General features: G+C 43.5%; 1 long non-coding RNA gene and 1 other non-coding gene across 2 annotated transcripts in view; both read left to right on the forward strand.

The window, feature by feature from the left end:
* The first annotated feature begins 12,300 nt into the window (after positions 1-12,300).
* trnat-cgu (transfer RNA threonine (anticodon CGU)) lies at positions 12,301-12,372 on the forward strand. Its single transcript has one exon. It is a non-coding gene; the product is annotated as a tRNA-Thr (tRNA).
* Positions 12,339-27,200, forward strand: part of LOC134352103 (uncharacterized) — a 40,174-nt gene continuing 25,312 nt past the window's right edge. The window contains exon 1 of the long non-coding RNA XR_010019345.1: positions 12,339-12,485. This is a non-coding gene — a long non-coding RNA (uncharacterized LOC134352103). The remainder of the gene's footprint in view (positions 12,486-27,200) is intronic.

The raw sequence follows: 27,200 nt of genomic DNA on the forward strand, positions 1-27,200 counted from the left end.
GGGATGAAGGGCCTGTATTGTGCTGTAGGTTTTCTATGTTGTCTCAGGTGCTTACAGGTAAGCAACGTACAGTTGTAGCTTCAACAAAGCTAAAACTTCATTGTTGTGTGTGCCTGGTCTTCTGTCATGGCCATTATCAAAACAAAGACAGGGCCGGAAATGCTTAGTAGATCAGGTGATGCCTATGAGGGGAGAGAGCTGACGCTTCTGCTCGAGGAGTCTTCATTACAACAGGAAAGCTGAGAAGATCAGCATGTCTTAGGTAGAGAGGAAGGTGGAGGTCTATCTGAAGGTGCAGAACAGAAGATCACACAACGACAAGGAAATTAAAGATTAACTTTGTTTGTCGCAGGTACCTTGAAGCATGTATGGAAATGTGTTGTTTGGGTCAACAACCCACGCAGGCAGTCCAAGGATTGTGCTGGAGGCAGACAGCAAGTGTCACCATGATTCCAGTGCCAACGTAGCATGACCACATAATTTACTAACCCTAGCCCTGTCTTTGGACTGTAAGCGGAAACCCCCACAGCCGCAGGGTGTGTACAAACTCCTTACAGGCAGAAGCAGGAATTGAACCCTCATCATACAGCTGGTGCTGTAAAGCAATACGCTACTGTGCTTTAAGAGGTGGCAGTTTCAACAAAAACAATGTATGAAAAAATATAAATAACAAAGACTGGCATACGGTGGTTGATGGTCAAGGGGGAGAAATGGGTCAAAGTGCATTTTTGCACTCCTGTAGAGTCCCTCAACCTGAAACGTCGACTTCTTTTCTCTTCCCACTGATAGAAACTGACCTGAAGAGCTTTTCCACCACATTTGCTCTTTTTGTTTTGGATTTACTGCTGTTGCCATGTTTTGACTCCAAACGCCTTGCATTAAACATCACGTATGAGAGGAGTGGAGAAGAGAGGAAGGTTTCAGGTCATGATGTTAAAAGTGGTGTAGAATTAAAACCTGTGCTGCTACTTTGGCCTCCAGCACCTGGTGGACATTCATTTTAGAGCTGCTAGCTGGATAGATTCTTAACTCAGTCCAGCACCACGTGCCACATGAAGTAATATAGCACTATCATAAAATAATACAGTACATAAGGAGGGGCTGGGTGAATGATTAAAATAGACGATGTAAACTTTAGGCAACATCTTAGAGGCAGAATGTAGTAGAGAAGCAGAGGCATTGTGGAATGAATTTTAGAGCTTGCACTCTTGGCATCTGAAGGTAAAGTGGCTAAAGATGGATCAGTTAGATTTAGGAGTCATCGGAATGTCGGAATTAAAGATGTGTAGTTATCTAGCAAGGATGCAGGTATCTACTAAAAGGATCCATGAGTGAAACCATGCCCAATCTTCACAAACATCTATTTTTGGTTCGTTCATCCTGTTGGGTGTGTTTCTTGGATTTACTATGTACACCCACAAGAAAATGAGTCTCAGGGTGACATATACATATTTTGATAATAAATTTACTTTGAACTTTCAAGCCATTATAGGAAATCAAGATGGTGATTAGGAACCAGTGGAGGTCAGCAATGATTACTGACTGACATTGAATGATGCTTAAACTCACTTCAAGTGTTAGTACTTGGACAGCAGATTTTTGGATGGTCAAAGTACAATTGAGGCCAGATAGGGATGGGCTGGAATAGAAAAGTCTAGAGATGATAAACAGGGTTTCAACAGTAGTTGAATGTGTTAGTAGTGAAACTAAGGTTAATATATGGAGTTTGAATTTCGCCTTAAGGACCCACTCTCTTCTTAACTCCAGACAGCAAGGCAAAACACTTCAACAGTTGACCGTCCCAATTCCTTTGGCAACCAGTAGTGTTGATAAATGCAGATTTATTATTATATTTGTTTTTGCTCAAACTATACTATAACTGTGAAGTCAGGAAAATCCAATACAATGTGCAAACTTGGATTGTTTTAGTGATAGGAATAATAGAGGGAGAGTGGAGGGTTAACTAGAATACTTGATCAGATTAACAGCCTGAGGGTGTGGAACATTAAATTGGCATGAAGTTTTTGTTTTATAAAAATCTACCATTATGGAGATTATGTCGGGGTGGGGGGTGATAAAATGCACAGACCTCAACTAGTTTACCAAGGTCAACATTGCAGGCACCTGGTTCACAGTGGGAGGCCACTCAAGAGATTTTCTTTGGAAACTGGCAAGGCAGTTCTTTGGGCAATTTCTGAGAACCAGTATTTTCTGAGGTCTGGCAGCACCCCAAAGGTGTCTGACTAAAGAGTTACAGCCTGAACCCATTCTTCAAGCTACTACACGATTCTTGACATTCCACCTCTATGCAACCTGTAGGAAAGGGCCAGAGAAATGACTGAGATGAGAGTGGCCCATCACACTTTACCTCCACCTAGGTGCATCAAAGATTATTCAATAAACATCTGCATAGAATAGTAAAATGGGGTTGGAAAGAAAATACTTGCATTCCATTCAGGAACATTACAAGCAATGAAATACTTATGAAGAAATGCTGGAAAGGTGCCTGTTAATACTAATATGGCCAGATCGTTCAAGTAGCAGTGAGATAAATGTTTATTAGTTTTAATGGATGACAGGAAGATTAGTAAGGACATAAAAATAGGAGCAGGATTAGGCTATTTGACCCATCAAAATGCTCTACCATTCCATTGTGGCTGATTTATTATACCTCTTAACACCATTCTTCTGCCTTGCCACCATAACCGTTTATGCTCTTACTAATCAAGAACCTATCAACCTCCACTTTAAGTATACCAAATGACTTGGCCTCTACAGGCATCCATGACAATGAATCCACATATTCAACACTCTTGCTAAAGGGACCTCCTTGTAATCTGAGGGTGCGCCCTCTGGTCCTTTCATCCACTCTAAATAAAGCAGAAATTGGCCAGGACATAATGAGAGCTGTGGGATTTTTTAAATGATCACTTGATATCAAAAACTTGCATTTAATTTTTCACCTGACAGAATGCTCGACTCTTTCACAAGATTTCATCTATTCCAAAAGGAAACCACTGTTCATATAAACAAATACAGATCCCACATTATTATGTTCAAGGAGATATATTAAGTCCTTAACCAGTGCGGATAACAAGTAACAATTGGCTATGATGCATGCCAGGCGTAGATTCCAATAAGAATAGTGCTAGTTGAAATGTAAGACAGGCTATTTAGTCCCTTGCACCTGATCTATTTTTGGGTACAACATGGATCACAGCAAATGGTTCTGTCCCATCTCCAATACCATTCCAAAATATGTTTTGAAAAGTCCCTCACCTTGCACCAGGTAGTCTTCATAAAGTATTAAACACAAGAGATTCTGTAGATGCTGGAGATTCAGAGTATCACACACAAAATGCTGGAGGACTTAACCAGGTCAAGCAGCATCTCTGGAGAGGAATAAAGAGTTGACATTGCAGGCCAAGATTCTTCATCAGCACTAGAAAGGAAGGGGGAAGGTGTACAGGCTAGAAGGTGATAGATGAAACCAGGTGGGTGAGTAAGATGAAGAAGCTGGGAGGTGATAGGGGGAAAAGGTAAAGAACTGAAGAAGGAGCAATCTAATTGGAGAGTGGGCCACGGCGGAAAGAGAGAGGTGCCAAGACTTGAAGAAGGGTTTTGGCCCTAACATCAAACTTTAATTCATTCTTCATCCTACTCACTGACATTTCTACGACAAACTCTGCCATCTTCATCAAGGATGATGCTTGAGATTTATACCCCTACATCCCTCCCTCCTGATAGTCCTCATCCAATCAGGTTTCCACTGTCCCAACTTGCAACATCGACTGTACCTCTTCCTAGAGATGCTGCCTGGCTTGCTGTGTTCACCAGCAACTTTGATGTGTGTTGCTTGCTTTGTTAAAATTCTTTTCCTCTACTTTGAGGTACTGCATGATGCTGTCTCCAAACAAGAAACAGTCCATCCCAACACATTTCAAATCATAGCTGGGAACTTCAAACAGGCTTGTTTGAAGAAAACCCTGCCCAATTACCATCAGCATATAACCCGTAGCGCCAGAGATCCCAGCACACTAGACCACTGTTGTACCAAGATAAGGAATGCCTACCGTTCCATGCCCAAACCACATTTTGGTAAATCTGATCACTTGGCTGTCCTTCTCCCATGTACACACAGGCAGAGGCTAAAGAACTAAGCTCCAGAGATTAGGACAACAAAGAAGTCACGGGAGATGGAGGAGCAGCTATGGGATTGTTTCGAGTCGGTGGACTGGGCCATGTTCAAGGACTCATCTGGGGATCTGAATGAATACACCGTGATTATCATGGACTTTATTAAAACAGTTGTAGATGAGTGTGTCCCCAGAAAATCACTTTGATTGTTCATCTGTCTTTGTGTGTAATTCTTCATTGATTTTGTTCTATTTCTTCATTCTACTGTGAATGCCTGCAAGAAAAAAGTATTTCATGGAAGTATACAGTGAAATGTAAATACCCGGATCTGGGTATCTGGGACCCGGATCTGGGCCATACCCTCCAAATATCCGGACCTGCATCTCGTTTTTTTTTTTGCACTACCTTACTTTCCATTTTTCTATTTTCTATTTATGATTTATAATTTAAATTTTTAATATTTACTATCGATTTATAATCCAGGGAGCGGGAAGCGCAGAATCAAATATTGCTATGATGATTGTACATTCTAGTATCAATTGTTTGGCAACAATAAAGTATACTGTGATAATAAATTTACTTTGAGCTTTGAGCAAGAGAGGTTTTGGTTCTTAGGTCTGGTCATCCATTCTTTCACCTTCTGTATTGTCTCACAGAAAGTAAAGGAAAGAAAAGGGAATGGTCAGTGTAGCGGGCATCCTTAATGATACCATTCCACGAAAAAGCAATGCACTGTGAAGATGGACCAGATGGAAGGAGGTGACAAGACAGTATATACATACCAATTCCAAACAGAACCTAGCTCTGAAGCCCCTGATTTATCCTGCAACCATTGTCCTTTCCAGTCATGGAACTAGCCCAGGCCCCCTGTCTCATTATAATGATGCTGAATCCGTCTATCAATTTAAAGGCCTCCATAGAAATGGATCCCCATTGCAGGTTCTTGAGGAGTTGTAAGACATGCTATTTGCTACTTAAAATTGGTAAATATTTGAAAAACAGAATGTGCAGTATTTCTGTTAATCAATCTAACAGTTCTTTTGCCATCCCCAAAAAAAAAGCCGATTAAAGGAATATATTACACTGGGGACCTGTCGTGCATAAATCGGGTACTTTTCTCCCCCTGCAGCCCTGTCTCAGTTGGTAACATTTATGCCTTTGTGTCATACAGTTGTGGGTTCTCTAGCCCTGTGGAAGAGAATTGAGCACCAAATTCTCAGTTCACTCTCTTGGGGAACACTGACAGTGTGTCACACTGTTAGAGCGACTACCTCTCAGATGAGGCATTAAACCAAGCTCTGCTCTTCTGGGTGAACATAAATGTCAATGGTGCAATTTCAATAGTAGAATATAATGTTATTACTGCCAACTTGGCCAATATTCATCCCTAAGTCAAAGCTCATTTGACATAATAATATGATTGAGCAGAGTTAAACTTGAATTTACAAAAGAGGATTCATAAACACGAGATTCTGAAGGTGCCAGACATTGTGAGCAGCACACACAAAATGCTGGGAGAACTCAGCAGGGGGAGGTCAGGCAGCATCTCTGGAGGGGAATAAGCAGTCAACATTTTGGGTCAAGGCCCTTCCTCATTTGATGACAGAGTTCTTTAAGGAAGTGTCTGGTAGAGTTGATGAGGTGGGACCCATGTGATATATTTGGAAACAAGAGAACAACTGCAGATGCTGGAAATCCAAGCAACACACGCAAAATTCTGGAGGAATTCAGCGAGCCGGGCAGTATTTATGGAAAAGAGTACAGTCAACATTCTGGGCCGGGACCTTTCGGCAGGACTGGAGAAAAAAAGATGAGGAGTAGAGTTGAAAGGTGGGGGGAGGGGAGGGATAATACAAGGTGATAGGTGAAACTGGGAGGGGAAGGGGTGCAGTAAAGAGCTGGGAAGTTGATAGGTGAAAGAGAAACAGGGCTGGAGAAGGGGAATCTGATAGGAGAGGACAGAAGGCCATGGAAGAAAAAAAAGGGAGAGCACCTGAGGGAGGTGATGAGCAGGCATGGAGATACGGTGAGAAAAGGAAAAGGGGATGGGGAATGGCGAAGAGGGGATGGCATTACTGGAAGATCGAGAAATCGATGTTCATGCCATCAGGTTGGAGACTACCCAGATGGAAAGTGTTGCTTCTCCAACCTGCATAGGTGCTACAAATGCTACACCTTCCCCTACACCTCCTCCCTCACCACCATTCAGGGCCCTAAACAGTCTTTCCAGGTGAAGCAACACTTCACCTGTGAATCTGTTGGGGTCATACACTGTGTCCAGTGCTGCCGGTGTGGCCTCCTGTGTATCGGTGAGACCCAATGTAGATTGGGAGACCGCTTCACCAAGCACCTGTGCTACATCTGCCAGAAAAAGCAGGATCTCCCAGTGGCCACCCATTTTAATTCCACTCCCACTCCCATTCCGATTTGTCAGTCCACGGCCTCCTCTATTGCCCGCAATGAGGCCACACTCAGGTTGGAGGAACAACACCTTATATTCCGTCTGGGTAGCCTCCAATCTGATGGCATGAACATCGATTTCTCAAACTTCTGGTAATGCCCCCCCCCCCCTTCATCATTCCCCATCCCCCTTTCCCTCTCTCACCTCATCTCCCTGCCTGCCTGTGGAAATCATATATATATGTTGTACCTGTCTGGACACACCCCTCTGCTGACTGCCCCTGTGGCTCCTCCCACAGACCCCTGAATAAAGGCGATTGGGCCTCTCAGTCCAGAGGCAGACACTACGCATGCTGGAAGTCATACTTTACTGCGAATAAAAGCCTTTCAGTATTTACTCTACTTCCAGTCTTTTGGAGTTATTGATGGTGCATCACTGCCCATCACCTCCCTCTGGTGCTCCTTCCCCCTTTTCTTTCTTACATCACCTTCCGTCTTCTCCTGTTAGATTCTCCTTTCTCCAGCCCTGTGTCTCTTTCACAAATCATCTTCCCAGCTCTTTACTTCACCCCTCCCCCTCCCGGTTTCACCTATCACCTGGTGTTATCCCTCCCCTCCCCTCACCTTTCAACTCTACTCCTCGTCTTTGTTCTCTCCTGTCCCGCTGAAGGGTCTCGGCCCGAAACGTCAACGGTACTCTTTTTCATAGATGCTGCCTGGCCTGCTGAGTTCCTCCAGCATTTTGTATTTGATATATTTGGATTTCCAGAATGGTTTAGGTAAAGTCCCAATTGAGGTTTGAGCGCCTGGAATTGGTGTTAATGGTCTAACACAGATTGAGAGTCGGTTATATTACGTCACAAACAGAGATTTGGATCTGGCACACTGTGATCACTGGGTTACCAAAGGGATCTGCGCTCATGGCCCAGTTGTACACAATCTACACCAATCTGGCCGAGGAGATTAACTAACATTTCTACACTTGCTGCTGATATAGAAGTAGGTGGGAAGCTGAGTGGTGAAGAAAGTGCAAAGATATCATATTAAGCAAGTGGACAACTATAATATAGGTGGAGTCGAATGTGGAAAAATGAGAGGTTTTCCACTCCGGTAGAATAAACATAAATTCTGAGCAACACAAAATGCTGGTGGAACTCAGCAGGCGTTACGAGGAAGCAGGTTCACGGGTTTGGTATGTGAGGCAGAAGATACCGATTACAAGTAAGCACGTGAGCCATTTATTTACAAACAGTAAAACATTCAATCAAAAGATCTAAGCCACCCTAAGTTACAAAAACTACGATACTAAGCATTTAGTAACACTTCAAGCTCATCAGGTTAAGTCTCCCCAGGTTATACAACCACAAAACTAAACAGATACTTCGCTAAGAGTGCGCGTAGGCCCTCCCGTATCTGCAGCGTACTTTCCCAATGGTTCCTCAGCACTGGTCAGAACCTCAGTCTGAAGAAGAGTGTCCCGAAGACAAAGGAAGGTACCTGACACTGGAGACCAGTGCCGTGGCACACAAGACAACCAAAGGGAAAGAGTTTCTGTAACCTTCAAATGGGTCAATCGATAACCGGCAAGATGGAAGTGGCTTTCGACTGACAACTAAACTAGCCCTTCTCATTACAGCAGGTAAGGCAGCATCTATGGAGAGGAATAAACAGCCAACATTTCGGGTGAGACCCTTCATCAGGACAGGAAAAGAAGGGGGCAAAAGCCAGAATTAGAAGGAGTATAAATTGGCAGAAGAATAGGTGGGACCAGGTGAGGAAAAAGGTAGTTGGGTGGGGGAGGGCCATGAACTGAGAAGTTGGAAGGAGATAGGTAGAAGAGGTAAAGAATAAGAAGAAAAAAATCATAAATACCGATTTTCTTTCAAATGGTGAGAAGTTGGGATAGGTTGATCTTCAAAGAGGTCTCTACATCTCTGCACACAAGTCATTAAGTCACATGGCAGAGAAAGAAACCCTTCTGTCCATCATGACTATCCTCACCATTAAATGTTCATGTCTACTAATTCCATTTAACAGCACTTGGTTCATACCTATTATGTCTTGGCTATTCGAGTTCTCATCCAGGTATCCTTAAACGTTATATGAGTACTTTCTCCAACTTCTCAGGCACTGTGTTCCAGATTGCAAACATCTTCTACCTGATCCCCTCTCTTTTATTCCTCTCTTCAAATCTTATGTCCTTCAATCATAGACACCTCTGACATGGAGAAAATGTTCTTGCCTTTCATAATGTTGTGTAGTCTATCGGTTCTCTCTCAGCCTCCACTGATTCACAGAAAACTAGCCCAGTCTATCTCCCCTCATTACTGCAACATTCGATCCTTGTCTCCTCCATATAAAGTTGTATCAAGTCCTCCCAGAAGTTATATTCTAAGCCCCAGCTAATAGGCACAAGCATCCCTTTGCCTTCTCTGCTGTCCCATGTATCAGTACTACTACCCTCAGGTTTCTTTGGATTTGGCCAGAGTAACACACACAGCAGGTCAGGCAGCATCTATGGGGAGGAATAAAGAGTCGACATTTCGGGCCAAGGCCCTCCATCAGGACTGGAAAGAAAGCGGGAAGAAGCCAGAATAAGAAGATGGGGGTGGGGGAGTACAAGCCAGAAGGTGATGGGTGGAAAAGGCAAAGTGCTGAAGAGAAAGGAATCTGATAGGAGAGGAGAGTGGACCATGAGAGAAAGGGAAGAAGGAGTTACCAGAGGAAGGTGATAGGCAGGTGAGGAGCAGAGAAGAAGTGAGAGGGTATTTGGATTTGTCCATCAAGTTTCATTGTTTCTCATTGGTCACTAGTGTGCAACCAATCAGGATATAACATGACAATAAACAAGGACTGTGTGTCCTCATAATCTAATCTAATCTAATAAACTCAAAACTAATCAGTAAATTCCAAGACCTGGGCCTCAATAACTCCTTGTGCAACTGGACCCCAGACTTTTAGACCCCAGTCAGTTCAAATTGGCAAAAACATCTCCTGCACAATCTCCATCAGCACAAGGATGTGAGTTTAGCCCCCTGGTCTACTCGCTTTACACCTATGACTTTGTGGCTACGTACAGCTCCAACACCATATACAAGTTTGCCGACGACACCACTGTTGTGGGCTGAATCAAAGGTGGTGATGAGTCAGCATACAAGAGGGAAATTGAAAACTTGGCTGAGTGGTGTAATTACAACAACCTCTCACTCAATGTCAATAAGACCAAAGAATTGACTGTGGACTTCAGGAGAGGGGAACCAGAGGTCCATGTGCCAGTTACCATCAGGGGTGGAGAGGGTCACTAACTTTAAATTCCTGTGTGTCACTATCTCAGAGGACCTGTCCTGGATGCGTCATATAAATATAATTGCCAAGAAACTATGACAAAGACTTCCTCAGGACCCTTAGCTAACAAAACCCTTGGCAAACTTCTATAGATGTGTGGTGGAAAGTGTGCTGACAGGCTACCCAACCAAAACTTTTCCATGGAGGGCTGACCGGAAGTGCACTGAGAGTGGTAAGCGTAAAGGAGTTGGGGGCTTGCTGTTCTGGTTAACAATGGATGGTACAATCCTGGTCATATTACGATTGAGGAACATGTTTGTAGCCCGCATATTGAACTTTTTGCTGTTGGACTCCGGCCATATTCCACCGAGATACAACACTGGGTGTCCCTGTCTGTGGCCATCGAACTTTGCAGCTCCTCCCGTGGAGGGTCAGACACCTTGAGCCAATAGGCTGGTCCTGGACTTATTTCCATCTGGCATAGTTTGCATTTTGTTGTTTGATTGTTTGTGGTTTTTGTATTGCTATATTTATGCTCTATTCTTGGTTGGTGCAGCTGTAACAAAACCCAATTTCCCTCAGGATCAATGAAGTATGTCTATCTATCCATCTATCATTACGGCCTGGTATGGGTACAGCAATGCCCTTGAGTGGAAAATCTTACAAAAGTAAAACCCTCTCAACCATCGAGCACATCTACATGAAACATTACTGTAGGAAAGCAGCATCCTTCATCAAATATCCTCACCACCAAGGCCATGCTCTTTTCTCACTGCTGCCATCTGGAAGAACACAGGAATCTCAGGACTCGCACTGCCAGGTTCAAGAACAGTTACTACTCCTCAACCATCAGGCTCTTGAACAAGAGGGATAATTACACTCATTTAAGGACTCTTATCTCATTTCATGTTATTTATTGCTAACACGAGGAATTCTGCAGATGCTGGAAGTTCAAGCAACACATATCAAAGTTGCTGGTGAACGCAGCAGGCCAGGCAGCATCTCTAGGAAGAGGTACAGTCGACGTTTCGGGCTGAGACCCTTATTTATTGCTATTTATTTTTATCTGTATTTTCACAGTTTGCTGTCCATTGATCCTGTTTAGTCACTGTTCTGTAGATTTGTTAAGTATGCCTGCAGAAAATGAATCTCAGGGTTGTATGTGGTTACATGTACAGTATGTACTCTGATAATAAATTATAATTTGACTTTGATTTTATCAGTTTTACCCTTATTTGCTTCCTTTCCTCACCAACAACACCAGCATCAGGATTTTGATCTTTTTTTCCAAAGGGAGGATATGTTTGCTCTACAGGGAGAAGTTGAGTAGATAAGGTCTTAAATAATAAAGGCTGACCTCATTTGAAACAAATAAATCCTTTGAGGGCTTGACAGAGCAGATGCATAGAGAATGCTTCCTCTGACAAATGTTTCTTTAACACAGAGACCAAATAAGGAGAAGGCCACTTGGGACTGAAATAGGGAGACATTTCTTCATTCTGTGGAAGGTGAATCTTTGGAATTCTCTTCTCCCAGTGAAACAGTTAAGGGTAATCGGAGCGGGATCTGGTGCAAGTGTGGAATGAGCTGCCAGCAGAAGAGGTAGATGTGGGTTCAGTAGTAACAGTTAAGAGAAGTTTGGATAGGTATATGGATGAGGGGGGTATGAAGTTCTATGGTCCAGGTGCAGGTAGTTGGAACCAGGCTGGCATGGACTAGATGGACTGAAGGGCCTGTCACTGAACAGTAGTGTTCAATGACTCTATGAGTCTATGACTCTATTACGGTGGAGACTCAATCGTTGACTGCATTCAAAGCAGAGCTCATTAGATCCCTGAGTATTAAAGTTATCAAGAGATCTGGAGATATAGCAGAACACTAATGCTGTAGCACAAGATCAGCGATGAACTAGTTGAATGACGAAACAGATTTGAAAAGTCAAGTGGCGCATACCGGCTTCTATTTCTTACGTTCGCAAGATATTTATATTTTGTTCAAAAATGTTTCCCACCTTGATACAATGACTGTACTTAAAAAACTACTCACTAAAATGTTGTTTGGGATCACATAAAAGTACATAAATGCAAAATATTTATTTTCTTTTGAACTGACACTGCACTTAATCTTATTTGATTCATCGAAAAGATTTTGAATCAACTTTTGAGAAAACTTATTAAGTGCTGTCTGGAGGGGTTGATTGGGCTTCTCCTCGCCTTCTGGCTTGTAGTAAATGTAGGTGGTTGGATGAGGTGTAAGATGTGATATACATTACGTATGGGGCTTGTTCTGCAGCCAAAAGTGGAATTGACGTCTTAGTTACAGCACTGAACAGATACGAAACGCCGAGAGGGCGCAGGGTTAGTCGCTTCTGTTCCACGCGCATGCCCATAGCTCAATCAATAAATATATATATCCTGGTAGTTACGTCGCGCATTACTCAGTCGAAAGAAATCGAATGTTATATTTTTCTGTAGCGCAGGCGCGGTGGCCAAGTGGTAAGGCGTCGGTCTCGTAAACCGAAGATCGCGGGTTCGAACCCCGTCCGTGCCTCAGGGATTCAAACGCAATTATTTTGAAACCCGGCGAAGCCAGCCAGTTTCTCAGAACGTTAATTCCCAGGCCTCAGCGTACAGACGTCCATCCATTTATTAATTGGCAGTAAGGTAACCCAGATCTATTGAAAGTTTGCATTAATTTCTGCGGTGTGTCCATTCTGTGGGATAACATTAATTTTAGACATTTGATCATGTCCCAAAGCAACTTATGACTATTGCATCCGGTTGCTAAGTTGTAATAGTCCACATTTTTGTATTTCCACAAGTTTATAAAACAAATCAGCTATTTCTCTTTTGGCAATTAGTGTCCAAAGCCAATTAGACAAACTAAAAACTTCTATAAATTATTCCTGCCAAGAAAAAAATTTCCCAAGTATTTGAAACGTTCTAGACTCCGTAATCATATTTCAAGTTAACTTTGAAATGTTTTAACTTTCTTGTTCACGTTACTATTTCAAATTCAAATAATTTAAAGTAATAATTAATCATTTTATGGAGTAGAAAATATTGTTGATTGCTCCACATTGTTCGTGACCGGATAGCCACGTTATATGTAAATACTTGTCAAAAAGGTGAACATTCAAAATTTAATCGTGTTGAACACCCTACTGAATCAAGTCCGATATCTTGCTGATTTAATTAGCAAGTCTTCAAGTGAACTTTTCAAATCTACACAAATATAGGTTCAGTATTTGCTGTTACTTATTACCGCTGTAGGGTACATTAATCAAAATCTCTATTACTGGGCACGACCTATGTTCTTCTCGTTTTTTGTCTGCAGAGTTTGGTTTTACCACCTCAAGTAAGATCATTAGAACGTCATGGGATCCCTCTGCAGATCGGATTAGGATGACACATTATAAAGACAGATAATAGAGGAATAATCAGAAAAGATTGTGCTGATACTGGAAATCCAAAGTAACACATTCAAAATGCCGGGGGTTTGAAACAGCCTCACTTTTCAACAGTTCAAGCTCACTTTTCTAAACATGTTTTTTGCACTTTGTGGTAGACAATTGCGCAATTCGCTTAAATATTTGATGCTGTTTTAATTAGAATGCTAATATGTTAATTTTGGCCATCACGAAGGGTTGTGTTCACTCTTTTTAAAAAATGTAGCCTGTTGGCTGTCATCAATATTCCTTGAAGTTTGGAGCTTGGTGGAACTGCTCGTATGTTCAGATCTGCACCAGCAGAGGGCGCAGAAACCGCGAACTAGCCCGAGTGAAAGGCTGGCATCGCTCCGAGCTCTTCCAGTAACGGAACTTGGAGAAACCCGGCGCCCCGAGCTCCTGGAGCCTTGCAGGTTAGCTGGCGTACTCGATACAGAGTGTTCTGCTGTCTTCTAGAAAAAATAAAATCTGTAAGAGTAGAACTTGGTTCTTAAATTTGAAGTGCGTGGTTAAACCTGTTGCAAAGTTTAATGAGACACTTTGCATCAAACCTACCGTCCAGAGAAGCTGGCTTAATCTTCACTGATCTTTCAGTTATTTTTAAAGGATAGAAAAATCACCCCTTTTTTTATAGGATAGAAAATCCGCCAATCCAGTTTATTAAATTAAATTCTAGACAAGCCGTCTCCGCTTTTATTTCTGTTCTCTAGTGTTCGGTTTCAATGTTTACCAGTAGCATACAAGCCCATCGGCCCATCCTGTTATCCCGACCAGGAACCTGTACCTTTAGCCTGACCTCAGTGGTTGGAAAGATGTTGGAGACGACTGTTAAGGATGAGGTTTCGGGGTACTTGGGAGACACGTGGTAAAATAAGCCCAAGTCAGCATGGTTTCCTTAAGAGAAAATCTTGCCGGGCAGATCTGCTGGAAGTCTTTGAGGAAAGTGGTCAGGTCTCCGGCTCTATGCCTCAGAAGGGAAGGGGGTGGGGAGAGGCGAGCTGTGGTAGTAGGGGAGCATCGCACACAAAATGCTGGAGGAACCCAGCAGGCCAGGCAGCATCTATGGAAAAGAGTAAACTGTCTACGTTTCAGGCCGAGACCCTTGATCAGGACTGGGAAAAAAGATTGAAAATTAGAACAAGAAGGCGCGGGGGGGGGGGGGAGCTTGTATTTGTGGTGATAGGGGATTCGTTAGTTAGGGAACGGACAGGAGGTTCTGTGGGCGAGAACGAGATTCCCAGATAGTTTGTTGCCTCCCGGGTGCCAGGGTCCGGGATATCTCGGATCGAGACCTCAGCATTCTTAAGTGGGAGGGCAAACAGCCGAAGGTGGTGGCCCATGTAGATACCAAAGACATGAGTAGGATGAGTGACGGGGTTCTGCATAGGGATTTCAGGGAGTTGGGTGCTAAATTACAGGGCAGGACCTCCAGTATTGTGATCTCAGGAATTGCTACCCGTGCCACGTGCCAGTGAGGCCAGAACTAGGAAAATTTTACAGTTTAACACGCCGCTAAGGTGTTGGTGGTGGAGGGAGGGCGTAAGATTTTTGGATCATGGGTTCTCTTCCAGGGAAGGTGGGACCTGTTCAGAAAGATGGTTTGCACCTGAACCGGTTAATGAGGGGTGGTGGAGGAGGGGTTGAGACTAATATCCTAGTGGGAAGGTTTGCTAGTGTTGCACGGGAAGGGGGTGGAGAAGGGTTAAAAGAAGACATGAAGTTGCCTTATCAGACAAGGTAAAAGAGAATTCTAAGGGATTCTACAGATATGCTAAGAGCAAGGGACAAAAATTGTCCTCTGGAAGATGAGAATGATAATCTATGTGTGGAGCCAAAAGAGTTGGTGGAGATCAAAATGGACTTTTTTCTGTCTGTATTTACTCAGGAGATGGACAGAGTCTGTGGAGGAGAGGCAAAGCAGCACTGAGGTCATGAACTCTCTACAGATTACAGGGGAGGAGGTGTTTGCTGTCTTGGTGCAAATTAGGGTGGATAAATCCCCAGGGCCTGACAAGGTGTTCCCTAGGACCCTGTGGGAGGGAAGTGAAGAAATTGCAGGGGCCCGAGCAGAGATATTTAAATCATCTTTAGTGACAGGTGGGGTACCAGAGGATTAGAGGATGGCCAATATAGTTCCATTGATTAAGAAATGGTTTAAAAGTAAACCAGGAAATTATAGGAACACACATAAAAAAGTGCTGGTGAACACAGCAGGCCAGGCATCATCTACAGGAAGAGGTACAGTCGACGTTTCGGGCCGAGACCCTTCGTCAGGACTAACTGAAAGAAGAGATAGAAAGAGATTTGTAAGTGGGAGGGAGAGGGGGAGATCCGAAATGATAGGAGAAGATGGGGGGGGGGGTGGAGCCAAGAGCTGGAAAGTTGATTGGTATCAGTAGTGGGAAATTTATTGGAAGGTCTTCTAAGGGACTTGATATATGAGTAATTGGATAGACATGGACTGATTAAGGATAGTCAGCATGACTTTGTGCATAAACACGAGGAATTCTGCAGATGCTGGAAATTCAAGCAACACACATCAAATTTGCTGGTGAATGCAGCAGGCCAGGCAGCATCTATAGGAAGAGGTTCAGTCGACGTTTCATGACTTCGTGCATGGTAGGTTGTGCCTACCTTATAGAGTTGTTCGAGGAAGTTATCAGGAAGGTTGATGAAGGCAAGGCAGTGGATGTTGTCTACCTGGACTTTAGCAAGGCATTTGAAAAGGTCCTGCATGGGAGGATGGTCAAGAAGATTAAGTTGCTCTGCATTCAAAATGAAGTACTAAATAGGATTAGACATTGGCTTTGTGGGAGTAGCTAGAGAGTGGTAGTTGATGGTTGCCTCTCTTGACTGGAGGCCTGTGACTAGTAGAGTGCTGCAGGACCTGGTGCAGGGTCTGTTGTTGTTTGACATCTACATCATTGAACTAGATGATAATGTGGTTAACCTGATCAGCGAATTTGTGGTGACATCAAGATTGGGGGTGCAGTGGACAGTGAGGAAGACTAACAGAGCTTCCAGCAGGATCTGGACCAGCTGGAAAATTTGTAAATGGAATTTAGTGCAGACAAGTGTGAAGGGTTGTACTTTGATAGGACCAACGAGGGTATGTCTTACACAATGAACAGTAGGACACTGAGGAGTGTGGTAGAGCAAAGGGATCTGGGAATACAGATCCATAAATCATTGAAAGTGGCAGGACAGTTAGATAAATTGTAAAGAAAGTTTTTTTTTGCATATTGGCCTTCATAAATCAAGGTATTTACTACAGGAGATGAAATGTTATGCTGAAGTTGTATAAGATGTTGGTGAGGCCTAATTTGAAGTATTGTGTGCAGTCTTGGTCACCTACAATTGAAAGATTACAGAGAAAATCTACAAGGATGTTGCTGGGATTGGAGGACTTGAATTATAAGGAAAAATTGAATAGGTTAGGAATTTATTCCTTGGAACGTAGAAGATTGAGGGAAGATATGATAAAAGTATTCAAAATTGTGAGGGGTATAGATAGAGTAAATACAAGTAGGCTTTTTCCATTGAAGTTGAGTGGGACTACAACTAGAGGACATGGGTTAAGGGTGAAAGGTGAAAAGTTTAAGGGGAATATGTGGGGAAGCTTCTTCACTCAGATGGTCGTGAGAGCGTGGAATGGGCTGCCAGCAAGTGTTGTTCTAAAGAAAACTAACATTCTATTCGCCTTTTTATCACCCTATCTACTTGCGTTGCCAGGGATCTTTGGATATACACCAAACTTCCGTTGTTCTTCAACAATCCCTGTCACTGTGTATGTCCTACCCTTATCTGACATCTCAAAATGCATCACCTTGCACATATCGAGATTAAATCCCATCTGCCATGGCTCTGCCCATTTCACCAGCTGATCGATATCTTTCTGCAGCCTAAAGGCTGATTTATACTTGTGCGTCAAATGTACACCGTAGGTACCGCGTACCCTATGCCGTAGGGTGACGTGCACCTCCCCAAAAATGTAACTCGCGCGTCGCGGCGACGCAGACCACAACAACTGTGATTGGTCCATGTGGTAGCATCGCATTTCCTCATACACATTTCCGGTTGCTTTTCTCCGCCGTGGCTGTACACTGATGTGAAGTAAATGGTTGGAGACGATGAACCAAATCGTCAAATCTACCTGCCGACATCCGAAAATATTTGAAATGCATTTCCTCGTCCATGTCTCTCACGAAGAAACTCAACACAGTGGCGTAGAAACCCCACCGCCAACTAGCGTTTTGGCGGTGAATTGCAGAGTGACGCAGACACAACTACGCATGCTCGCTACGGCGTAGGGCAACGCACAAGTAAAAATCAGCCTTAAGGCTGTCTTCAGCACTGCCAGTTGTTGTGTCATCTGCAAACTTGCTAAGCATCAAAGTCCCAGTACCAATCTCTGCAGTACACCACTTACAATTAGTCGACTTCCAACCAACTCTAACCTTCTGTCTCCCATTACCTAATAACAATTTTTAAAAATATTTTGGCGATAGAGCGTGGAGTGGGCCTTTGCCAGACCCTCGAGCCACGTTGCCCCAGCAACCCCACAACCCTGATTAACCCTAGCCTAATCACGGGACAATTTACAATGACCAATTAACCTAGCAGGTGTGGCTTTCGACTGTGAGAGCACACCGGCACACCGGAGCAAACCCCACACATTCTACGGGCAGGATATGCAGAGACCCCTTATAGAACGGTGCCGGAATTGAACTCCAAACTTCAGAACACCCTGAGCTGTAATGGTGTCATGCTAACCAGTAGGCTAACGTCGCACCCCATATTTGTTTAATAGTTACTTTGGACATCCTCCACGGTTCGGTTTTTGGTCTAAGGGCCTAATATAAACATTAAAATGTACAAAGCTTTTACAGACTGTATATATAAATCAGCTTGCTTGAGTTTAAAAAAAAACAAATCAAAATAAACTCTTTGATTTATTGAAATACTCAGGAAAAATTGTAACCGATAGAAAGAGAGGAAATAGTATTTGGTTATCCGGTCTCCTAATGTATTTAGCTTTACTTATTTTATTTTCTTAGCTTTGTAACTCTAAGTGTGGTTCCTAAGGTTGTTATAACTGGGGAATGTAGTGAAGATAAGCTCCCACTATCTATTAAATGCTCCCAATGGCGTGCATCTCAAATAGCCTCAACTAAATCCAGCTCCTGGCCTTCACATGTGGCTTAGCTACTAAGCCTGGACGAACTGTTTCTGCTGAAAGGAAAAGAGGTAAAGGTGGGTTACTGCACCCCAAAGTCACATCAGGCAGATGGGGCTCATCTGCCAAGGGTGGCAGCTCATCTAGGAGAAACATAGAAAACCTACAGCACAATACAAGCCCTTCGGCTCACAAAGCTGTGCTGAACGTGTCCTTACCTTACAAATTACCTAGTGTTACCCATACCCTCTATTTTTCTAAGCTCCATGCACCTATCCGGGAGTCTCTTAAAAGACCCTATCATATCTGCCTCCACCACCGTCGCCGGCAGCCCATTCCACGTACTCACCACCCTCTGTGTAAAAAAACATACCCCTGACACCTCCTCTGTACCTACTTCCAAGCACCTTAAAACTGTGCCCTCTCATGTTAGCCATTTCAGCCCTGGGAAAAAGCCTCTGACTATCCACATGATCAATGCCTCTCATCACCTTATACACCTCTATCAGGTCACTTCTCATCCTCCGTCGCTCCAAGGAAAAGAGGCCAAGTTCACTCAACCTATTCTCATAAGGCATGCTGCCCAATCCAGGCAACATCCTTGTAAATCTCCTCTGCACCCTTTCTATGGCTTCCACATCCTTCCTGTAGTGAGGTGACCAGAACTAAGCACAGTAGTTCAAGTGGGGTCTGACCAGGGTCCTATATAGCTGCAACATTACCTCTCAGCTCCTAAACTCAATCCCATGATTGATGACGGCCAATGCACTGTGTGCTTCCTTAACCACAGAGTCAACCTGCGCAGCAGCTTTGAATGTCCTGTGGACTCAGATCCCAAGGTCCCTTTGATCCTCCACACTGCCAAGAGTCTTACCATTAATACTATATTCTGCCATCATATTTGACCTACCAAAATGAACCACCTCACACTTATCTGAGTTGAATTCCATCTGCCACTTCTCAGCCCAGTTTTGCATCCTATCACTGTCCCGCTGTGACCTCTGACAGCCCTCCACACTATCCACAACACCCCCAAAGAAAACGCTGATCTCAAATCTTGGCTGCCTTGCAGCTATACACCCTCATGGGGAAGGCATCGGGAGTGAACCCAGCGGGAAAAATCCAGAGCGGGAGTCCCTAAGGCATTCCTACATTGAGCTCAATGCTGACCGGCAACTCCTGCGATGCTGCTGGTGCCAAACTGTATCGGTGTCTGCTGTTCCTTTGGGTTCATCAGATGTGTGGGGAGGGGGAGCTTGCCCTCCATATTGTACTGCCCTGGCTTGCATATCTTGACAGCCAGAACGCAGTATCCATGGTCGACTCTGACCGACGGAGGCTTCAATAATTCTGAGGGTGAAGGCATTCCGAATTAGTTTCCACTTTTTATATTTTGATATAGTACAGCACATCAGGTTTTCATACTGGATTTGAAAACTCACTGAATGCAGAGGTAAGTAATGAAAATGTAGAATCATATTCAAATGTACTGCATAGGCAGATACCATTCAGTGCGCTGTATTGTTCTGACTCTTTATAAGAGCAGTCAGGCATTATATTCCATTGCTTTAATTGTAATCCATCTGGGAAGGGAAATGAATGGATGACTGAGGGGACGGTCACCAACCTTTCGAGGCGAGTCTGGTATTTTGCTTAGTGAAAAAGCAATTCGTGTCATCTCCCCTCAATGATCTTTGCTAAATGGCTCATATGCCAGAGAAAATTACTGTTCACTATCAAGACTGCAGTGTAAGAGTTCTTATTTTCATTGCAAAGAGTCAGGAATATAATGAATTAGAGATTCAAAGTGCATTTATTCTCAACAAATGTATAAATCATACAAATTTGAAATTTGTTTGCCTAACAGGCAGTCGCAAAAAAGGAACCTGAAAGAACCCAATTTAAAAAAATAAGACCAACCCCCCAATGCCCACAGAGAAAGAAAAAAATACAAATCATGCAAACAACAGAAGCGAGCAAAAACAACGGCATTCCGAACCATTTGGGTCCTTGGATCCAAGTCCTCGGAGCAGCTCAAGAGTAGGCCCAAAGCCTCAGTATTCAGTTCATCACATTAGTGGGGCAACTCGTCACAAAGTTCGCAGACACAAAGCACAGCAGTCGGGGGCAGTCTCACAGCCTTAGCATCATGGAGAGAGGAGCCCTCAGACTATCTAGGCCAGCGTTTAAATTACTAAGTGTCACAAGTTACTAGACCTGCTTAATCCACTCATTCCAGTTACCCTGTACATATGTCAGCTGTATGTCACACACTTACATGCACTGTACCATCTTCCCTTTTTTGTAAAGGAATTATTCATATCATTATTTACAGATTTAACCTTTTATAGGTTTCCCAAGTCTCTGGGATACTCTCACCTGAGATGTTGGTGCTTATCATCAAGCTAATTATATTTATATATATTCTTCGGCCTCTGTTGGTCAGGGTCGACCATGGATGTTGTGTTCTAGCTATCTGGATACGCAAGCCCGGGCAGTACAATATGGAGGGCAAGTTGTTGCACATGTAGCAAGCTCCCACTCTCCACGCATCTGATGAACCCAAAGGAACGGCAGAGATTGATATAGTTTGGCACCAGCTGCATCGCAGGAGTTGCCAGTCAGCGTTGAACTCAATGTAGGACTGCCTTAGCGACTTCAGCTCTGGATTTTTCCTTGGGGCTTATGCCTGAAACCTTCCCCATGAATGGGTATAGCCACAGGGCAGTGGAAGTTTGAGATCCGAGTTTTCCTTCTCCTAGATGAGCTGCCAACTACGGCTGGAGAGCACCATCTGCCTGAAGTGACTGGTTTCAAGGTGTCAGTAACTCTCCTTTGCCCCTTCTCCTGTCAGCAGAAATGGTTCCACCGGGCTTAGTAGCTAAGGCAAATGTGAAGACCAGGAGCTGGACTTGGTTGTCAGAGGCTATTTGAGGCACATGTCATTGGGAGTATTTAATAGAAAGTGGGAGCTCCACCGGCTATAACAACCTTAAGGAACCGTATCTAAAGCTTTATACATTTTAACGTTTATACTGGAGCCTCAGACCAAAGACTGAACCATGGTGGAAGTCCAAAGTAACTGTCAATTAAAAAACACGAAGCTTGTAACAGGAGTGAGGGTGATAGTGGAGAGTGTACCTTAGAGATTGGTACTGGGACTTTGATGCCGACGACACAAAAATTGGTGGTGAGGAGGACGGCCTTGGGCCACAGAAAGATAATCGATCAGCCAGTAAAGTGGACAGAGCTTGGGCAGGACCACTGGGACCAGAGGCGTGGGTCGGGCCGGTGCGGCTCTCTGCTTCGTGACATTTACTCCTTCTCTTCGCTGCACTGAGGCTGAGGCCTTGTCCAGCTGCTCCGGACTCCGGGATGTTTACTCCACTAGGCCCCGAATTGAGGCTGTGGCCTGCAGGCCTGCTCCAGCTGCTTTTGGGCCTCATGTCTGAGGACTCACTTTCATTCTAAATGCTATTTGCTTACTCCTATTGTTTGTATGCCTTTTTTTTTTGTGTTCCTGCACATTGGGTTGATTGTTGGTCTTCTTTAAATTTTCATTTTTGATTTTGTGGCTGCCTGCAAAAAAACAAATCTCATGGTTGTATAATGTATACATACCTTGATAATAAATTTTCTTTGAACTTTGAGAAGGGTTTCCATCTCCTTGACTCTCTTCAGTACTATCTTTTATTGTTGAATTTACGATCTCCTCTAGTTCAGCCTTGGAATATACATGTAATCAGTTTTCAATATTGTGTATATCTCTTACAAGATTTAGTGATTTACATGCACATATTTAAATCTAGCTCATATTTTCTCAACATATCTCCTTATTCTGTTTCACCTTTCACTCCCTTTCCAAAGGTTAATTTTGTTAGATGAAGTTAGCACATAAACTCAATAGTGTTATTTAACACGTCTCTTTCCTTGGCCTGAATTGTGATTTCAATTCTGCCTCATCTGCTTCTCTTCCACACATCCCACAAGACTTGGCTGAACTGAACTCTGTCGTGTTCAGAATCTTCGACGTGTTGGTAACTTACCTGCTGTGGAATGTGCTGCTGTTCTGTACTTGGGCAAGAGATCTGCTCATTAATGTCTTGTTATTAAACCTGAGTACCCTCTCAAACCTGTTTCTTCAATGTTTCTTTAATAATCTCTTATCACTGCACTGTTTGACATGAGGTGAGATCACAAAATAATCATGTGCTTAATGTTACCTCATTATTGGTTTCTGAATCCCCTTTGCCATGAGATTTCTTATGAAACCCATGAACACCACCTCATTTTTGCTTTCTTTTGCAATATTTATTTATTTACTCATTTATATTTCTTATTGCAATTTATAGTTAAAATAAGAATTGATTTCTCCTTCCCTTCCTCTTTTCCCCATTCTGACCTTTTACTTCTTCTCACCTGCCTATTACATCCCCTGCGTCCCCTCCCGCTTCCCTTCCTGTGATGGTCCACTCTCCCCTCCTATCAGATTCTTTCTTCTCCAGCCCGTAACCTTTCCCACCCACCTGACTTCACCTATCACCTTCCAGCTCGCCTCTTCCCTCCCCCCAACCCCCACCTTTTTATTCTGGCATCTTCCCCCTCCCTTCTCAGACCTGAAGAAGGGTCTCGGCCCAAAATGTCGCCTTGTTTCTTCATTTCCATGGATGCTGCCTGACCTGTTGAGTTCCTCCAGCATTTTGTGTGTGTGGTTTTGTTTAAATTGACAACTCTGTCATTCTCTCCAAGTAAAACATTTAATATAGGCAATCTCACAAATCTTTGAGCATTTCCAGCAATTAGCAAGCCTGCAATTTTCAAAGTACACTTCTCAAAGTACTTTGTGTATGTAACTTATAGTCATTTTTTAATGTATTACTCTGTAATGCTGCCGCAAACAAACAAATTTCACAACATATATCAGTGATAATGAACCTGATTCTGATTCTGGGAATTTAGTAAAAGATTCTAGCATCTCTCTCGTTAGGCGAACTGAACCAAACCGTCATCGTGTTTCTTAGCAGTGTAGTCACTTTGATTATCCATGAGTAGAAAGAGTTATTGACCCCTTTCTCCCAAAAATCATTGGTTTCTCAATGGAAAAATCCTCTTAGTCATTTCCAACTGGGTAAATGTTTTCTGCCTGTTGGACAAGTTCACTTATCTACAACTTTTGAAGATCGTCATCCAGCACAGGTCAATGAGTAAGATGCTCACAAGGTCAGAATAAACAGTCAGAATCTCTTCTAAAGTATGATTTCTGAACTCACTCAATGTGGTGTCTTTCATTGATTCTATTATGGTTATTATTTATTAGAATTTTATTGAGTATGCCCACAAGAAAATGCATCTCGGGGTTGTATATGTTGACATATATAGTATGTACTTTGATAATAAATTTAGTTAGATCTCTGAAGAATACCCACCACCCACAGCCATGATCTCTTCTAGCAGCTGCCATTGGGAAGCAAGTATTCGAGCTTTGGGTTTCACAACATCATAGAACCATAGAAACTACAGCACAGAAACAGGCCCTTTGGCCCTTCTTGGCTGTGCCGAACCATTTTCTGCCTAGTCCCACTGACCTGCACACGGACCGTATCCCTCCATACACCTCCCATCCATGTATCTGTCCAATTTATTCTTAAATGTTAAAAAAGAACCCACATTTACCACCTCGTCTGGCAGCTCATTCCACACTCCCACCACTCTCTGTGTGAAGAAGCCCCCCCTAATGTTCCCTTTAAACCTTCCCCCCCTCACCCTTAACCCATGTCCTCTGGTTTTTTTCTCCCCTTGCCTCAGTGGAAAAAGCCTGCTTGCATTCACTCTATCTATACCCAAAATAATTTTATATACCTCTATCAAATCTCCCCTCATTCTTCTACGCTCCAGGGAATAAAGTCCTAACCTATTCAACCTTTCTCTGTAACTGAGTTTCTCAAGTCCTGGCAACATCCTTGTAAACCTTCTCTGCACTCTTTCAACCTTATCAATATCCTTCCTGTAACTTGGTGACCAAAACTGAAAACAATACTCCAGATTCGGCCTCACCAATGCCTTATACAACCTCATCATAACATTCCAGCTCTTATACTCTGATTAATAAAGGCCAATGTGCCAAAAGCTCTCTTTATGACCCTATCTACCTGTGACGCCACTTTTAGGGAATTTTGTATCTGTATTCCCAGATCCCTCTGTTCTACTGCACTCCTCAGTGCCTTACCATTTACCCTGTATGTTCTATCTTGCTTTGTCCTTCCAAAGTGCAATACCTCACACTTGTCTGTCTTAAACTCCATCTGCCATTTTTCAGCCCATTTTTCCAGCTGGTCCAAATCCCTCTGCAAGCTTTGAAAACCTTCCTCACTGTCTACTACACCTCCAATCTTTGTATCATCAGCAAATTTGCTGATCCAATTTACCACATTATCATCCAGATCATTGATATAGATGACAAATAACAATGGACCCAGCACTGATCCCTGTGGCACACCACTAGTCACAGGCCTCCACTCTGAGAAGCAATCCTCTACTACCACTCTTTGGCTTCTTCCATTGAGCCAATGTCTAAACCAATTTACCACCTCTCCATGTATACCTAGCGACTGAATTTTCCTAACTAATCTCCCATGCGGGACCTTGTCAAAGGCCTTACTGAAGTCCATGTAGACAACATCCACTGCCTTCCCTTCATCCACTTTCCTGGTAACCTCCTCGAAAAACTCCAATAGATTGGTCAAACATGACCTACCACGCACAAAGCCATGTTGACTCTCCTTAGTAAGCCCCTGTCTATCCAAGTGCTTGTAGATTCTGTCTCTTAGTACTCCCTCCAATAATTTACCCACTACCGACGTTAAACTTACCAGCCTATAATTTTCCGGATTACTTTTCGACCTTTTTTTAAACAACGGAATAACATGACCCATTCTCCAATCCTCCGGCACCTCACCCATAGACACCGACATTTTAAATATTTCTGCCAGGGCCCCTGCAATTTCAACACTAGTCTCCTTCAAGGTCCAAGGGAATATCAGTTCCAAGAACAGTTATTACCCTTTAAACATCAGGCTCCTGAACTAAGTCCATTCACCTCAACATTGACCTGCTGTAATTCCACAACCTATGGGACTAATTTTAAGGACTCTATAACTCATTCTCAATATTATTATCTATTTATTTATCATTATTATGATTATTTGTTTTTCACTGGTTCTGTTGCATTTCTTTGTATCTACTGGGAATGCCTGCAAGAAAATAAATCTCAGGCTAGTAAATGGTGATATATACGCATTTTGATAATAAATTTGCTTTGAACTTTGAACTTTGTGATCACTCCATGCCCCTACTTAATACAAACCTTGTCCGATCAACAACTTAATCTGTCAGCTATGGTACTGTCTCATCTCTTAATCCAGACATCTGCCTGCATCTGTCCATTCCTTACACGTTTTCTTATATACTCATCTTTTTTTTTCTTAGAGATACAGCACAGTAACAGGCCCTTATGAGGTCAATTACACCCACATGACCAATTAACCTACTAACCCGCAAGTCTTTGGAATGAGGGAGGAAACCGGAGCACCCGGAGGAAACCCACTTACACAAGCGGTGGAGAATGACCTGGGTTGCGAGCACTGTGATACCATTACAGTAACCGCTACACCACTGTGCTGGCCCACTTTGGAGTGATATCTTTCCACGTCTTTCCAACTACAATACGGAACAGTACAGCACGGAGTGGGTCCTTTGGCCTGGTGTGTCATTCCTTTCAGAGTCGTACTTATTATCATGCGTACGTCGAACATACGGTGGAGTGTGTCGTTTCCATTAACAATCAACACACCGAAAAATGTGCTGAGGGGCAGCTCCAAGTATCGCCACACGTTCCAGCACCAACATAGTACACCTGCCCATTCTTACCTGCAGTTAGGGCCCCAAACAGTCCTTCTAGCTGAAGCAACACTTCACTTGTGAATCAGCTGAGGTTGTCTAACACACACCGAGATGTGCCGGTGTGACCCATCATAAACTGGGAAACCGCTTCGTTAAGCACCTCCACAAGGAACTTCCCAATGGCCAAACATTCCCATTTCCCATTTCAACATGTCGGTCCATGGCCTCCTCTTGTGCCACAGTGAGGGCAACCTCAAGGAGGGGGAACAACACCTTAGATTCCATCTGGGTAGCCTCCAACCTGGCGGTATGAATATCGATTTCTCCTCCCCTCTTCTTCTATTTCCCACCCTGGCCTTTTACCTCTTCTCACCTGCCTATCACCACCTCCCTGGTCCCCCTCTTCCTTCCCTTTCTCCTATGGTCCATTCTCCTCTCTTATCAGATTCCTTCCTCTCCAGCCCTTTACCTTTCCTACCCACTTGGTTTCGCCAGCAGCTTTTGTGTTTTATCAGTAGAGCATGCCTACAATGCTCAACACAACAACACAAACAGCAGTGACAACAACAGACCAGAATAACACACACAAAGTGCTGGAGGAACTCAGCAGGTCAGGCAGCATCTATGGAAATGAATCAGCAGTCAACGTTTCAGGCTGAGGCCCTTCTTCAGAACTGTAAAGGAAGGTGGGTAGGCGCCAGAATAAAAAGGTGGGTGGGAGGGGAAGAAGTATAGCTAGAAGGTGAAAGGTGAAGCCAGGTGGGTGGGAAAGGTCAAGGGCTAGGGAGGAAGAAATCTGATAGGAGAGGAGAGTGGACCATAGGAGAAAGGGAAGGAGGAGGGGCACCAGGGGGA

Source organism: Mobula hypostoma, chromosome 9, assembly GCF_963921235.1.
Source record: "Mobula hypostoma chromosome 9, sMobHyp1.1, whole genome shotgun sequence".
Taxonomy (NCBI): Eukaryota; Metazoa; Chordata; class Chondrichthyes; order Myliobatiformes; family Myliobatidae; genus Mobula; species Mobula hypostoma.